We start from the raw sequence: 13,711 nt of genomic DNA, 5'->3' as shown, positions 1-13,711 counted from the left end.
GAATTATCAGACCCCCAAGCTTAAATCTTGCTAGTCCTCTAGCAAGGAAGTAGGAGGGTGCGGTTTGAAAGCGGGGACTCATAACCTTTATATGCTAAGCGAAGGATTCAAGCTATAGTCCTTAAAGATAGTTTAATGGTGCTAAGATCAATCAACATACTTACAAATATTTTTCTATGCTTATTACCATGCATCGATCTAGTTCAACCTCTAACTAAAAGTAAAGAACATCTCTTTCACATTCAATTAAGTGTTTGGCGAATTCTTGCAAATGAAAGGTGAATCAAGCTCAATCGGTTTCAATGGTAAGACTTTTTAGTAAGGTGGTTTCAAACAAATTCTTTGGGTGGTTTTCTCTCAAAAGAAGGAATGCTAGACAGTTGTGAAAACTATCTAAGATTGAGAACAATTTGGGCATACAAAGCTTAACTCTTAATAATCTACCCTTTTCTCATTCACTTTCTTTTTCTTTTTATATCTCAAACCCCCTAGAATTACACTACCCACATCCTTGATTTTAACTCTTTTTTTTTTTTACTCCCTAAGGTTTAAACTTTAAACTTCTAGCTCTCTAATTTTTTTTCTTTTTCTTTCTTTGCTAAACTCCTAATATGTATATATATTTTATTTCTTTCTAGGCGACTATAACAAGATCTTTTCTCTTTTTTTTTTTTTTTTTTAATTAGAGACTTAGAGCTAATTGATTCTAACCTTAGGGACTTTTTTTCTCTTTTTTTTTATTCCTCAACCCAACCCTAAATAAACATTCTAACCACCTATCTTTCAAAACCGAATCTATTAGCTAGTTCAGATTCTAACTTAGCTAAATCAAGAGGCAGTTCTTTGTCGTTCTCAATACTCTCAAGGTTTCACAACCTATAGCACAATGAAAGAGGCTTCACTCAACAATTCACAAGAAGGTTTGAAAGAAAGGTTTGGGTTCATGGGTAGGACAAAAAAATCGGGTTAAACAAAAAAGATTGATGAAATGGAGTGCTAACCCGAATTTAGAGTTACCATGAGCGAGTATTCAAGTTCCATAAGCGAGACAATTAAAGTTCAAATTAAATCCAATAATATAGAGATGTTCTAATGTTCAATCAAGTGGAGGAAGCATTCAAAAGACACAAGGTTCTAAGCAAAGATTTTTCATTTTTTCCAAAGATTGATCTAGCAACAATGAACTGTGACTAAGGGCTATAGCTTCAATCCTAAGGTTTGATTTTAAATAAGGTAGTTTTAATAATTGTCCCCTAAGATGCATATACAACAATCCAATATGAAACAAACTAGACTTAATCCTAATATGTAAATGCAACTACATGAACACTTTTTTTCTTTTTTTTTTTTTATTTAAATTTTTCAATTTTTTTTTGGGTTTTTCAATGCACATAGATGCAGACTCAAATGAATTAAACTAGCATGCAAAAATTCTAAATAAGAAAATTAAGAAAAGAAAACACCAAGTTAAAAATATTATAGGACCCTCCCCCAAACTTAAATTACACAGTCTCTGTGTAAATAAAAGTTGGAAAAAGAATCCAAGAATCACACAAAATGAAATAAACTAAATGTAATGTTATTTACAAAGATCGGATGAAAGTGGTACCTTATGGGTTGGTGAAGAAGGAGGTTGCAACAGCCACCATACTTGCCAACGTGTAGCCAGGGTCGTCTCCGGCTTCAGCAGGTGCCGGTGTTTGCTCGTCAGAGAGCTCGGTGATATGCACGGACGACTTACTCGGACCAGCATCCGAGGGGTTGATCGAGGGTGGAATCGCGTAGCTCATCGGGTAGGGCATCGGGTAGTATGACGGGAATGGCGGAAGAGGTCCAGAGTGATCACCTGTATAGCCACTCGTAGGGTGCATCGTATACGGCATCGTGTATGGCATATGGTAAGGCGGAGGGAAGATTCCTGAGTAATCACCCGATTGTAAGTTCGATGGGTGCATCGGATAGTGCATCGTGTATCCCATCGGGTTAGGCGTCGGATAGGCGTCTGAATGGCTTCTCCGTGATGCTTCAGGTTGGGTGATGTTCTCCTCAGCCTGGGGCTCGTATGATGATGCTCTATAAGGTTCTGGAGGTTGCAGTCATCGAGTTCCTCCTAGCGGTCCGCTTCTCCCCATCCAAGTTGGTGCTTGTGCCGAGGTAGGAGCTGAGGCACAACTTGCCATGTCTTGCAGCTCCTTGATCTGACCTCCCATAGTCTTTACCAAACCGGTAAGATCTTTTACCTTTCTCACCAAAAACTTGTTCATCCTCTTCAGCCATCCGATCCTCTTGTGGGCTTCCCTCACTCCAACCGGTTGCTTTTGAGAGCACACATACTCCTCAAAGTCGAAATCTTCAGAGCTATCTCCCTCTCTTTGCCCGGTTGCCTCTCTTTTCTCAGCTTCGGACTCCTCCTCCGTGTTGTACAGCTCCTCCAAAGGTGGTTCAAAGTCGATGTTGTCTCCTAGCCGAACCTTGGTGCACATTACATTAGGTAGGATCATCTGGGCGGCTCCGGCGGTAGGGTGGACGAACTTGAAGAGCATCATATCGTTAGGCCTCTCATAGGCCAAAAATATCGCCAACACGAGGTAGTCTACGTCCAGCCATCTCGGTTTGTGCACTATTCCCTTCAAGGGCACATCGCATGCCACCAAAATCGGTGTAATCAGTCCTCCAATGGAGATCTCTCCGCCTCCTTCTCTTCTCTTAATCGCCCATGACTTGAGGTAGAGGAACTGATCGAGCAGTACAAACACCATACTAGTATCCGCAACATCTCCGACTAGTGGTATACCATCCCTAGCATTGTCCAAAACTCCACACAATGCAATATCCAGCAGTTGAAGCTCGTGATCGTTCACATTCCCAGTCTCTTTTCTAGCAAAAAGAGTGCATGCGAGGGACTTGTGAAAATACCTAAAGACAGGGCTCCTTATTTGAGCGGATTTGGAGCTTGTGGACTTGTAGGGGATCTTGTCTCCTATTGTCAGCCATAGGGACTTCATTTCCTTCTTGCTAACCTCCATTCCTTCTCCACTGCTAGCTTTGAACCCATACAGCGTCTCCATCTCTTCAAAAGTGAGCCGGTACTCTTTGTTCCTTACGGAGAAGGTGATGAACCCGATCCCCCCATCGGGTAGTAGGATCGGGTGGTCCTCAAAGTAATGCAACCGAAGTGTGGAGAGATAGTGGACCGTCTCCTCCTCATAGGCTTCAAGGTGGGTTCGCATCATTTGGCCCAGGTGGCACATGTCGAACAGGAACTCGACATCTCTTGCGATGCCCAACTGCTTCATTGTCTCACGGTGAGGGTATCGGATACCGACGAAGCTCATCTTCCGGAAAACCTTGAAGAGTTTTGCTGGAGTCTCCACCTCCTTCTGCTTCAGCCTCCGCGAGGCTTGGCGGGTTCTCTCTCTCTGCTCCTCCTCTGCATCTCGATCCTCTTCCTTAGCCTTCTCAGAGGCTGATCTCTTCCCTCTTGCAATCGTAGCTCTGCTCCTTGACCAAGTTGTTTAGATCTCCTCTTGATCTCCTCCACCAGCATCAGAATCGACCTCTATGGGGTCGGTAACGGTTCTTTCAGACGTAGACAGGTCCCTACGTCAAGGAGATCAGCGAACAACACTCGCCATCAAACTAGGTGAGCGAACTCGATGGTCTACACGATCGGTTGCTCGAGCACCGGATCGGGTGGAGGATCGGGTTGAGCATCATGTTGGGGAAGCAAAAATAGAAAACAAGATTCAAATTAATAAAAATGAAAAGAAAATTAAATAGAAGATACCTTTGGGACTTCCTCCCAAGTGAGCTTGTTTAAAGTCACTAAGCTTGACTCTTCATGCTCTTTAAGCATGGGATCCAGGTGGAAGAGGTTCTGGAATCCTCTCCATAATAGCAGGCTGGTTCAACTGATTCTCTAGGTTTTGTCCTGGTTCCAAGGAAAATGTAGTGTTGACCTCCTCAAGATGTTGCACTTTTCTCTGCTTTGTCTTAGTGGAAAAAGCTTGACCATCAATGGTTGGCCTCTTAATCCCCTTCTTCACATCAAACTCCATCTTGAAGTGCTCAACATGCTCAATTATGATCCTACCTTGCTTCACCTCAATCACAGCACCTACTGTTGCCAAGAATGGTCTTCCTTGAACCAGTGGATCGTCTGGTTCCTTGTCCATATCAAGGATCATGAAGTCAGTGGGGACTTCTATTCTTCCGATCCTGAGTGGCAAGTTCTCTAGGACCCCAATAGTATGTCTGACTTTCCTATCAGCTAGAACCAAATACAGACTGCTTGGTTTAAAACTGGTGAATCCCATCTTGTTGGCAACTAATAGTGGCATAATACTAACTGAAGCTCCAAGGTCGCACAAGCAATTCTTGAAAATCCGAAGTCCTATCGAGCATGGCATAGTAAAAGAGCGAGGATCCACCAATTTTTCCTCGATCTGCAGCTCAGGATCTAAGCACACTCCACTCCTGAGAATCTCAAACCCAATTTCCTTGACAGCTTCCTTAACCTCATTTTCCAATCGAGCTGCCTTCTTGGCAACTTCCTCCTGAAGCTCGTGTGGTGGCAAAAGCTTAGGTGGTGGAGCTTTACGCTTTGCCATACGCTCTGCAAGTGCCTCCAGCTGGATGTCAAGTGCAGCATTGAACCTTTCCTCTAGCTCCCCTTCTGCTGCTATAGGTAGTTGAAGCTGATCTCTCTTCTCAACATCTACTCGATGCATTATCCGATCACCATCATCGGGTAGGTCATCGGGTTCCACCTCGGGTGGTTCTTCGATTTGTGAGTCTCTAGCCAGTGCTCGATCATCAACTCGATCAGACTCCTCAAGTGAAGGCTTGGGTTCATACTCGGATATATAGTACTTGGCATCATTTTTCATTGGGTGATCCATATCCTCCCCATCTTGATCATCACTGTCCCCAGTGAGGTAGTCCTCATAGTCATCATCAAGGAAGATGGCTTGGGCAGTGGCATAATCCTTAGGGTTTTGAACAGCTTTACCTGGGAGTTGGTTGATCTTTGGAGCTGGTTGGTTTTTGTGGTGGCCTTCTAAGTACCTCAGCTTAGTGTTGAGCGAATCATACTTGGCGTTCAAATCATTGTATCCTGAATCTATCTTGTTGCTCATCTCCGCGAAACGTGTTGCAGTGTCCATAGCAGCTGATGCCTGATTCTGAATCATCTGCTGAATGAGGCCGCATAGGTGAAACAAGATATATTTGGTGGGTGAAGAGATGATGGATATATGCAATGGTGAGATATGAATGAATGGATGGTAAGGTGTTTCAATTCCCCTTATGCAGTTGTAGTATAAGAGGTGTCAATCCAATCTGAGAGTTGTGAACAATCAAGATGTGTATATGAGCCTAAGTTAAGCCAAATATGCAAAGGATGTTTGTCACTAACAATCCTATAGATGAACTGTAAAGAGCAGAAAGTAAAGCTACTAGAACTGGATGCTAAATGTAAATGGAACAGAATGATTATCACTAATATGAAGTTAGAACAGAAATAGAAACTATACTAATGAACTAATGCAAGTCAAGTAATGAACAGGACAATAAGTAAATGCAACAGAAATGCAACTGGAATGAGACAAGAGATAAGACATGACAACTACAAATCATAAACCAAAGTTCTGGGGATGAACTCGAGCAAGCACTCGATCGAGTGTAGATCGAGTGCAGGGTCGAGCTGGACAAGTCTGTGAAACAAAGCAACAGAAGAAAAACAGAGCAATACACAAGCGAATCAAACAACGATCAAACAGCAAGATTAAGACTTAAAAATCAATAAACAAGGAAGGCCTTGAGGAGGATTTCATGGGCTGGACTAATGAATGAGGTCATCTAACTTGGTCAACAAATCTCAAGCAAACTTTGAGCTAATCTCTAGACATATATTTCTAAGACAAGTTTAATCCACTCTCATGGCAAGAAACAATCAAACCTATGCATCTCTAGACTTGTTCTCACAAAGTAAAGAATCTACACAAGCAGGCATTAAGCAATATGTCTCATACCAAACAAGACCTCTAATCTCTTAGCAAGCTTAATGGTAAGCTCTAGATCTAGCCTTATCTATGCTTCTTAAACATTGGTGTGATGCTAAGATGCTTGAAATCAAACCCTACCCTCTCAGTTATAGGATCAACATTAAGAACATCTAGCCTAGAAGAGATTCTACCACAATCAATCTTGACCAAAGTAAACAAACCTCAAACATAGCCCAGCCTAACCCATCCTCAAGATCCTAAGCTACTACTCACAAGAACACATGATGAACATCAAAGTCATAAACCCAAAAAATACTGAAACTTGCATCAAATGAAAGATAAAGCAAAGATCTACAATATTCAAGAAGGAATCAAACACGAATTCTTAATATCTTGAAAGTTATGAAACCAACAAAATCCAAGAATCTTATGTTTTCTCTCTTAAAAGAGTACAAGATCTAAGAAAAATAAAAGTGCAAAAGGAATAATTCCCAAAAGGGTAAAAATTAGGTTTCTGACTATTCTAAAAAGCTGGACTCTTGGTGGCTGCTGGGTACAAGGTCTTTAAATAGAAAAAGTAGTGGAAGCCCTAAAAATGCTAAAAGACAAAATAGCTAGGCGGCTCGGCCCACTCAACCCGGTGCTCAGTCGAGTGACCGGTCGAGTTGGCTTCTCTCGTGCAGCTTCCACTCGGTCGAGTCCCTCTCTGCACACGGTCGAGTGTCTGGTCGAGTGGGCGGTCGAGTGGGACTCTGGACCTTGGTTCTTCAGCCTTAACTCTCTTGCTTTCCCTTCATGATTGCCTCACTTCTCCTAAACATTGCTTCCATGCTCCTTAAGCTCCAAAATCACCTGATTATGCATGAAAAGATGCAAATGCAATGCAACTATACTCTAATGCATGATTGGTCCTAAAGCTATGCAATAATGGTGAAAATGGATAGCAAAAGATGAAAAAGATGTGAATATATTAAAGGGAAAACAGAGTAAAATATATGAACATCAACACCCCCAAACTTAGTCTTTGCCTGCCCTCAAGCAAATAATCAAGACATAAGAAGGTAGGTGAGGTTTGAAAGTGAGATCTCAGCTCCTAAAGCTTGCAAATAGACCATCTAGAATCAATGTCCAAGTTACTAGTACTATGATGCAAGTTGAATGAGCTGTACTTAAAGATTTTAGACAAGCATATCACAACCTTTACTGATTTGAGCCTTAGATATCCACATGTATTCAAATCAACCATTTCCTTTAACATTCATTAATCAAGAACATGAATCAATTCTATGCAATGCTTAAACTCATTTGGCTTGGAGATAAAGGTTTAGAGACAATGATGGTCTCTTTTTAGAGTGGGGCTTATCAATATCAAGGTTCTCTCATAAAAAATGGATTGAGCTTTAGAAGAATGCTAAAGGTAAGAACAGTTAGACACATACAAGAACAAAACCTTGTCTACCCAAAGGCACCCCAAGTGTTTATCCTATCAATCTAAACCCAAATGATCCTAGTGCTACCCTTTAACTTCTTATTTTCTCTTTCACCCTTTTCTCTTTTGGTTTTCAGGTCTTAGGAGAGGTTTCTTATTTGATCTTTCTAGTGGGATGGAGGATTCTTACTTATTTGCTATGGTTCTCTTTTCTTCTTATTCTTAAGACTACAAGCTTTTTGCTAGACTTTTCTTTTCTTTCTTTTCTTTTCTTTAACTAGAACCATCTTCAATAATTTTTACTTCCTATCCTTTCACTAGACTTTGCTTAAACACATTCTCCTCTTAAAGACTCTACCCTTTTTCTTTCTCTTTTTCCTCTTTTCTTTTCAAAACAGCCAAGTCCCAAACCCAACAAGTGAACCACCTAGTCCTATCTAGTTTGAAAAATGCAAACTAGAATTACACAAGGCTTTACTCTTGTCAGTTCAAACCTAACACATTCTACCAAGCTCAATCCCAAAATAGGCTTTACACACTCAAGAATAAATTTGGCTTAAAAGAAGGATAGGTTAAGGGTAGGGAAACTGATTCTTAATGAGGAAATCAGCTACTTGGATCAACAAGAGTAGTAAAAAAGGAGAAAGATGATCCAAGTATGTATATGGTATCCATGAGTTTAAAGCAATGCACACATTGATAATTGAAAGTCAATATTAGGTTCTTATAAGTAGGAAATGGTGTCAAATCACAACATGCTTCAATTTAGACCAAATGCAATGCAGGAATTCAAGGCTTGGTTCAAACTTATGCTTCTAACCACTCAACTAGCATCAAAGTACTATTAACTTGGGCATTGATCCTAGTCTAGTGAATTAAGCAAGCTAACAAGGAAAAGCTCATCATAGATCCCCAATGCAAATATTATACAATCCTACATGAAACATGCTAAACAAGATCCTAATATGCAATGCAAACTACATGAACACTCTTTTTTTTTTTTATAAAGATTTTTGCAAAAAAATTTCAAATTTTTAGGGTTTTTCTATGCCTTAGATGCTATGCAAATACTAATATGAGGATGCTAAAAATTTGAAATAAGAACACAAAACACAATGTCAAATGCTATCTCAAACCCTCCCCCAAACTTAAATCACACAGTCCTTTGTGTGAAAGAAATTTGTAAGAGGATTCAAGACCAAAAACAAAACACAATTTCAAATGCAATGATATTTACAAGTGAAGGTGATAGTGGTACCTCAAGGATTGTGGAAGAAGTTGTCCACATCCATTTGCATGCTGTCAAAGGAGTAGTTGGGGGCTTGTTGGTGACTTGGAGGTGGAGATTGGGGCAGCTCGACGATGGCAATCGACCGTGACTCGGTCGAGTACGTGCTCAAATGGGGGGGGGGGGGGGTCGAGCTGGACTGCGTGCCTTCCTCTCTTCTTCTATTTAGACTCCCTTGCTTTCCTGACTATGAAAACACCAAAACAAAAATCAAAATACCAAAAATTCTAAGCAAAATAAACAGAGATACCTTAGGGACTTCCTCCCTAGTGAGCTTGTTTAGAGTCACTAAGCTTGACTTCTATAGCTCTTCAAGCTTGGTTTGGAGACCAAGGAGGTGATGAAATCCCCCCTGGTTCTACTTGATAACCTTGGTGTTCCTTCTTGATCACTACTTCCTTAACAATTGAACCATGTTTCTTCTTAAACTTGAGTCTTGGTCTTGCCTTCTTCAAAGACCTCTTGTTGAGCTGAGCTTGAAGTTCCTTCACTAAACCAGCTAGCACTTGAACTGAACCCTTTAGTTCTTGGACAGTCTTGGCTTGGGCTGAACCTTTAATCCTAGGGTCCTCTCCATCCTCAAAAACTTCACAACTAGCTTTTTCCTCTACCACAAAGTGCTGACCTTCAATAGTAGGTTGATGTGTTGAATTCTTGATGTCAAACTTCATAGTGAAGTCTTTAGCAAGGTGGAGCTTGATGGTTCCCATCTTAACATCAATTACAGCCCCAGCTGTGGCTAAGAATGGTCTTCCCAAGATGAGAGGATCTTCTGGCTCTTGGTCCATGTTCATGATCACAAAATCAGTTGGGATTCTAGCCTTCCCTATCTTTACTAGAAAATCCTCAATTACTCCAAGCACATCCCTCTTAGATCCATCTGCCAGGCCAATATAGAGATTGCAAGCCTTAAAATATTCATACCCCAACTTCTCAGCCACTGAGTATGGCATTAAACTCACTGAGGCTCCTAGGTCACATAGGCACTTGTTGAAGTGCATGTAGCTGATGGAGCAAGGTAGGTTGAATGAGCCTGGATCCTTAAGCTTGGTTGGGATAACAGCTTTCCCAATCTCTTTCAAATCCTTCATGTCTTGGTCTTGAGCCTTCTGCTTGGATAATTCAAGAATCACGTCCTCGAGTGCAGGATGGTGAGCATATTTTTCCAAAGGAGGTCCTCTATCTTCCTCCTTCTCCTCAATGACAACCTCTTGTTGAATGGCTATTACTTTCTCTTGTTGCAAAGCCATCATTTCCTTTTTCTCAATGGTTTCCCTTAGTTCCTTCAGCTTATGTGCCTTGAAACGTCATGGGAATGGTAGAGGCGGTTTGTAAGGAGGAGGAATGTACTTAGCAGGCTTAACAACTTCTGTGTCCTCAGCTCGATCGACCACTCGATCAGGCACTCGGTCGAGTGCTGGCTCGAGCACCTGGTCGAGTGCAATACCGGATTTAGCCTGCTCTGCACAATCTTCACACTGAGCTTCAAGAAATGACCAATCCTCCCCAGCTTAAACTTCACTGTCCTCAGTGACTTCTTCATCAAGGATATGAGTGGCAATTGCAGTGAACTCCCTTGGGTTTTGAATAGTTTGTTCAGGAAGTTGGTGTGGCTTAGGAGCTGCAGTAGAAGCAATGGAGCTCTCCATGTACTGGAATGTAGAGGTCAGACTCTCAAGCTTGGTACTCAGATCACTAGAATAAGAATTCAACTTTTGGGTCAGCTCATCAAACTGTCTTGCTTCCTCAATCTGCTTATCGGCTTGCCCAAGCAACATTTGTTGCATCATAGCCTGTTAGTCAGGTCCTTGGGCTTGGTAGGTCTGAAACATTGGAGGGGGACACCATTGAGCCTGGAACCCTGGTTGTTGTTGCGTGGGTACATAATGGAACAAACTGCTTTGAAACATGATTACTGACTCAAACTGACACTCGGTCGAGCACTAGCTCGAGTCGACTGGGAAGTGATGTCTATTTGTATCCGGCTTCTGACTCGATCAAGTGCTCGATCACGCACTCGGTCGAGTGGTGGTCGAGTTGATGGTCGAGCTTGTACCTGAAACTCAATCACAGACAAGCAGTAGAAGAAACGAGATCAGTAGTGAACAAGTGGATAAACGAACTTAATCTTAGACTTCTATTGATCCTAATTGTCACAAAACACACTGAAATGGGCAACAGCGCCAAATTGAAACAAGATATATTTGGTGGGTGATGAGATGATGGATGTATGCAATGGTGAGATATGAATGAATGGATGGTAAGGTGTTTCAATTCCCCTTATGCAGTTGCAGTATAAGAGGTGTCAATCCAATTTGAGAGTTGTGAACAATCAAGATGTGTATATGAGCCTAAGTTAAGCCAAATATGCAAAGGATGTTTGTCACTAACAATCCTATTGATGAAATGTAAAGAGCAGAAAGTAAAGCTACTAGAACTGGATGCTAAATGTAAATGGAACAGAATGATTATCACTAATATGAAGTTAGAACAGAAATAGAAACTATACTAATGAACTAATGCAAGACAAGTAATGAACAGGACAATAAGTAAATGCAACAGAAATGCAACTGGAATGAGACAAGAGATAAGACAGGACAACTACAAATCATAAACCAAAGTTCTGGGGATGAACTCGAGCAAGCACTCGATCGAGTGTAGATCGAGTGTAGGGTCGAGCTGGACAAGTCCGTGAAACAGAGCAACACAAGAAAAACAGAGCAGTACACAAGCGAATCAAACAACGATCAAACACCAGGATTAAGACTTAAAAATCAATAAACAAGGAAGGCCTTGAGGAGGGATTCATGGGCTGGACTAATGAATGAGGTCATCTAACTTGGTCAACAAATCTCAAGCAAACTTTGAGCTAATCTCTAGACATATATTTCTAAGACAAGTTTAATCCACTCTCATGGCAAGAAACAATCAAACCTATGCATCTCTAGACTTGTTTTCACAAAGTAAAGAATCTACACAAGCGGGCATTAAGCAATATGTCTCATACCAAACAAGACCTCTAATCTCTTAGCAAGCCTAATGGTAAGCTCTAGATCTAGCCTTATCTATGCTTCTTAAACATTGGTGTGATGCTAAGATGCTTGAAATCAAACCCTACCCTCTCAGTTATAGGATCAGCATTAAGAACATCTAGCCTAGAAGAGATTCTACCACAATCAAGCTTGACCAAAGCAAACAAACCTCAAACACAGCCCAGCCTAACCCATCCTTACGATCCTAAGCTACTACTCACAAGAACACATGATGAACATCAAAGTCATAAACAAAATACTGAAACTTGCATCAAATGAAAGATAAAGCAAAGATCTACAATATTCAAGAAGGAATCAAACACGAATTCTTAATATCTTGAAAGTTATGAAACCAACAAAATCCAAGAATCTTATGTTTTCTCTCTTAAAAGAGTACAAGATCTAAGAAAAATAAAAGTGCAAAAAGAATAATTCCCAAAAGGGTAAAAACTAGGTTTCTGACTATTCTAAAAAGTTGGACTCTTGGTGGCTTCTGGGTACAAGGTCTTTAAATAGAAAAAGTAGTGGAAGCCCTAAAAATGCTAAAAGACAAAATAGCTAGGCGGCTCGGCCAACTCGACCCGATGCTCAGTCGAGTGACCGGTCGAGTTGGCTTCTCTCGTGCAGCTTCCACTCGGCCGAGTCCCTCTCTGCACATGGTCGAGTGTCTGGTCGAGTGGGCGGTCGAGTGGGACTCTGGACCTTGGTTCTTTAGCCTTAACTCTCTTGCTTTCCTTCATGATTGCCTCACTTCTCCTCAGCATTGCTTCCATGCTCCTTAAGCTCCAAAATCATCTGATTATGCATGAAAAGATGCAAATGCAATGCAACTATACTCTAATGCATGATTGGTCCTAAAGCTATGCAATAATGGTAAAAATGGATAGCAAAAGATGAAAAAGATGTGAATATACTAAGGGAAAACAGGGTAAAATATATGAACATCAACAGGTCAGCGTCTTGTGAATTGTTCTGCGGGCCTTGGTGTTGTTGGAATCCAGGTGGTTGGTTATAGTTTTCAGAGTACTGCTGCTTAGGTGCATAGCCTTGATTGTACTGGACAAAAGGCTTCTGTTGAACCTGGTTTCCTTGAACTGCAGATACGTAAGTTTGGTCCTGAGGATTGGCAACATTCGGATTTCGGTAAGACAGATTCGGATTCGGCTTGTAGTTGTTGTACTCTTTGTTGTAACCTCCCTGGTTGTTGATGTAGTTAACATCCTCTATCTGTACAGTCTCCCCATCTTGTTGTAGAAACTGCTCTTCCTCTGATATTGCATGAACATGCTGCTGCTGGTTGAGGAGCTTATCGAGCTTGTCATTGAGGGCTTTCATGTCCCTCTTGTACTTGGCATCTTCCTCTCCTGTAGATCGCACAGTGTGATCGTATTCCTCATTGTAATTGCCATCTGAATGAGCCAAGTTCTCCACTAGGTCCCAACCTTCATCAACATCCTTGTTGAGGAAGTTACCATTGCTTGCGGTGTCCAGCAACATCCGTATCTTGGGGACCACTCCTCTGTAAAGTGTACTCAGCAATGAAGCATTCCTGAATCCATGATGAGGACATCGGGTAGTGTATCCCTTGAAACGTTCCCAAGCTTCACTGAACGTTTTATTATTCTTCTGAACAAAACTAGAAATGTCGTTTCGCAGCCTTGCGGTCATGGAGTTGGAGAAGAATTTGGCCAGGAATGCCTTCTTGCATGCTTCCCAAGTGGTGATGGACTCCTTGGGGAGTGATTTCTCCCAGATGTGTGCTTTGTCTCCCAAAGAGAATGGGAAAAGCCTGAGTTTGAATCCATATTCACTAACTCCATTTATCTTGGTGAGGCTACAGAGCCTATCAAATTCATCCAGAATTCCAGATGATCCAATGGGTCCTCCATTGGCAATCCATGAAACTTATTACTCTGATCATCTGGATGAGACTACTCTTGATCTCAAAATTGTTGTT

General features: G+C 41.4%; 1 non-coding gene across 1 annotated transcript; it reads left to right on the top strand.

Moving 5' to 3' along the window:
- The first annotated feature begins 13,306 nt into the window (after nt 1–13,306).
- On the top strand, nt 13,307–13,413 carry LOC147937521 (small nucleolar RNA R71). The gene has a single exon (XR_015567501.1). It is a non-coding gene; the product is annotated as a small nucleolar RNA R71 (small nucleolar RNA).
- Nucleotides 13,414–13,711: the final 298 nt, after the last annotated feature.

Source organism: Camelina sativa, chromosome 9 (genome assembly GCF_030686135.1).
Source record: "Camelina sativa cultivar CO46 ecotype springtype chromosome 9, ASM3068613v1".
Taxonomy (NCBI): Eukaryota; Viridiplantae; Streptophyta; class Magnoliopsida; order Brassicales; family Brassicaceae; genus Camelina; species Camelina sativa.
This window is presented reverse-complemented; position numbering and strand designations above follow the sequence as displayed.